This window comes from Tupaia chinensis, unplaced genomic scaffold (assembly GCF_000334495.1).
Source record: "Tupaia chinensis unplaced genomic scaffold, TupChi_1.0 Scaffold143817_1, whole genome shotgun sequence".
NCBI classification, from domain to species: domain Eukaryota; kingdom Metazoa; phylum Chordata; class Mammalia; order Scandentia; family Tupaiidae; genus Tupaia; species Tupaia belangeri.
In genome coordinates, this window is record NW_006203667.1 from 103,240 (window position 1) to 107,222 (window position 3,983).

General features: G+C 36.3%; 1 pseudogene; it reads right to left on the bottom strand.

Moving 5' to 3' along the window:
• Positions 1 to 3,983, bottom strand: part of LOC102485150 (glycine cleavage system H protein, mitochondrial-like) — a 39,664-nt pseudogene that overhangs the window by 474 nt on the left and 35,207 nt on the right.

Consider the following 3,983-nt stretch of genomic DNA (forward strand, 5'->3'; position numbering starts at 1 on the left):
GAATGCCTAGGGTCGCGGCGCTGCACCAGGCCGCCAGGGGCCGGGGAAGGGGCAGAGCGCCATAATGTAAACTTTAAAGCTGAGGTCATGACCATCACAACCTGCCCCCAAATACACTTTTTTAAAATTATTATTTAATTAACAGCCTGACATACTTCTAAGGTACATTTATGGTTATATTTGCTACATCCTTAAGTACTTCCTACTAGGAGAAAATTTGTTTTGACTAGAAATCATTAAGAATAAAATCTTCTGTTCACAAATTTATACATCTGACTTGCTTCGAACTTTGTACATTTCCTTTTTAACTTTTTTTTTCCTTTTTAATTGCCAGAAAACATGCACTTTTTCCAGAGGGAGACAGGGAGAGAGAGAACACATTCCCCAATGGAATGTAGTTCTGCAGCAATTCCGTCTCCATTTTTCCCTCCTGTTGAGATTTTGGGCACACATGTACACATACAGGCACTCAATATGTATTTCAAACTGCTGGGGTAGAATTAGAGTCCACCATGAGGATCTGGCTCCCTTAATGTATGAAGCCCGTAATTTTATACATTTCAAACCACATTTCTTCTCACTACCATCCAAAGATAATTATATCCAAAAAAAAAGTAAAATGATTGCTCATTCCAATTATAAAAATGAGTATGTATTCCAGATTTTATTAAATTCAATCAATAAGAAACCAGGCAGATGTTACAGCCAATTCAAAGGTAAAGTCAAAAAAACACAAATTTATATGAACTTGAAGAATGTTGAGGACCACCTAGTGGTATGGTGGTTAAGGTAGCTGGATCCCACATAGCAGACTGCATGATTCAAGGTTCTCAGACTTGGCAGCTTAAAAAACACATTGTGAGCATGTGCAAAATCTTGAAAAGAGGGAGAAATAGAGGAGAAGGAATTGCTGCATGACCATCCCCCATGGAGGGTGCTCTCTCACACACACACATACTCACACACACACCACCTCTCTCTGGTGAGCACACATGCCCTCTGGTAAACTTCTTTTAAAAAGAATGTTGAAATGAATATGCAAATAAGGCAGAACTGGTTTTTCTAAGAAGGTGGGGGAATCAGTTGAATCTCTACAGGACAGCCCAGAATTTATATATACATGGACAGTTATTATTTTGCATTTTTATCTCTTGTTTACAGTTTACAGAATTGTACACTAGCTCCCACAAAATCATAACCTGATAATGTAGAGAGGTTTCCTCCAGAAAATGTATAATTTTCCATTAAGGCACACTTTTTCTTTTACAGTCTACCCCCTTGTCACAAACAATAGTCTCAAAGATTAATCATGATGACACAATGAAATTGGTTTCTTTATGTTTGGTATGATTATTTTTTAAATAATTATTTATTTAATTCCATTTACTATTATTATTTAATTTGATCAAAGGGAGAGAGAGAAAAAAGGAAAGCGAGAAAACAAGCCACCAGGTCCAGAATTTGAACTATCACTGGCCATGTGGGAGTTCAGCACCCCAACCACCATGTTACCTGCTGGCCCCTGGTCTGATTATTTATATAGGTGTAGCAAGAGAACTAACTGATCATATAATAAGTCTTCTTTAGCTTGCTGAAATTATTTTTAAAAGAAATATCAAATTAGACTTTTAAAAGCCTCTTAGTGTTTGCTGTTGTATGGTAAAAAAAATTATCTATCTTTCCCATCACTAGGTTCAAGGCTAAGGCACCTATACTAAAAGATTAATAAGTGAAAAGCACACAAATGTATTTAATAAAACTTTTAAATGACACAGAAGCCTTCAGAAATGAAGACACAAAGAAACAGAGGAACCTGTATATTTTTATGCTTAGGTTTGATTGACAGTGGCTAGTCAAACAGAAGTATGATTAGGCAAAAGGGGTATGATCTAATGGTTATAAACTAGGGATAACTTAGCAAGGCCTGTTTTTTCTCTCTGTCCCTCTGCCTCTGAGATAAAGACTTTTATTTTCCTTCAGTTATGGACAAGTTATCTCTCACACAAGGGCCTTATGACCTGTGTTATTATTTTTTCTTTTCTTTTTTAAATTTTTATTATTTTTATTTTTTTAAATATTCAATCACTATACATGATTTGACTTGTAAAGAGAATTTACCCAACATGAAATACATCTCAAACCAATCTTGCTCAGAGTACTATACATGTTATCACCAACAGATAATAAACCATTTCTGTGTCCCACAAATGTCTTACCTCTCTATTTTTTCTCCCTAATTTTCTTCCCTAAACTCTTCCCTTCTCCCACTGTCCTTTCACACTGTATCCACCATCAATAACTATTTTCACTGCTTTTATGTCCTCCAATCTTTCAATCTCTACCAGAGTGCAGACAGTCAGTATATATTAAGTGGAAATATAATAATATCTTTCTTTCGTATCCTGGTTTTCTTCATTCAGCAATAAATTTCCATATTTGACCACTTTCTATCAAATGCCAGGGTCTTACTTTTCTATGACCGAATAGTATTCCATAGGGTAATAAGCCTTATCTATTTCCCATTAAAGTCCTCTATTTGTTCTCTTGCTTTCTTTCTCTATCCTCTTTTCTTCACCCCCCCATTCCACACTGTCTTATTCTCGTTAAGTACTTTGACTTCTTTTACGTCCTCCAATATTTCTCTCTCTACCATAGAGTCCAGATAGTTGGTATATATTAAGTGAATACATACAATATCTTTCTTTCATAGCCTGGCTTACTTCACTCAGCAATAGATCCTCCATATCTGACCACTTTCTATCAAATGCCAGGGTCTTGTTATGTTTTATGACTGAGTAGTATTCCATAGAGTATAAATACCACACTTTTCAAATCCTTTCATCTGTTTGTGGACATTTGGGTTGGTTCCATGTCTTGGCAATTGTGAATAATGCCACAATAAATATAAATGTGCAAGCGCTTTTCTGATTGAGCATTCTCCTGTCCTTTGAGTAGATACCCAGAAGTGGGATTGCTGGATCAAATGGTAGTTCTATTTGTATACCTTTGAGGAACCTCTATATTTTTCCCACAGTGACTGGACCAATGTACATTTCCACCAACAGTGTAGGAGAGTTCCACTTTCACCACAACCCTGCCGACACCTATCACTTTTTGTATTTTTAATCTTTGTCATTTGAACAGGGGTTAGGTAGTATCTCATTGTGGTTTTAATGTGCATCTCTCTTATGAGGAGGGATGTTGAACATTTTCCCATATGCCTTTTGGCTGTCCATATGTCTTCCTTTGAGAGTTTTTTGTTCAGCTCATTTTTCCATTTTATAATTGGGTTAGTCTTTTTCTTTTCTTCCCCCCTTCCCCCTCAGGGAAGCTGCTTGAATACCCTGTGTATTCTGGTTATCAGTCCCTTATCTGAGGCATAGTTTACAAAAATACTCTCCTATTCCGAGGGTTGTCAATTCACACTAATTACTGTGTCCTTTGCTGTGCAGAAACTTCTTAATCTGATATAATCTCACTTGTCTATTTTGGGGATTATTGCCTGTACTTTCTTATGACATATTTTAGTGGAAAGTCAGAGAATTTCTCTACAGTCTGCTTTAAGGGAAAAAAGCAAGAGAAAGTCAGAGAGACCTTCATGTTTCTTCTCTTTTCTCAAATGCCAATGTGCTGTATCTTGTGTATTAAGTCCTGAACACCATCAGTGTCCTGGGGGTAAGAAATATGCCAAGAAATTCTCATCACTAGCAACCACCTATATCTATAAATTTAGGTAAATATCTCTTAACTCAAGGTTCCCCACATTATCTGAAGTTTTCTGGAATTTTCCGGAATTAATCTTCCTCACCATTTATATGGTTGGAACCCTATAAACCAGGTACCAAGACAGTTTTTCTCAGATATCTTTGTCAGCATTGGCTCCATAATTCACCCTTAGTTCCTTACAATGGACTGTCCACATCTAATTAAATAAGTATCATTCTCAAATATGACATTTCAATGAAGGTATTGGTTGAATAACC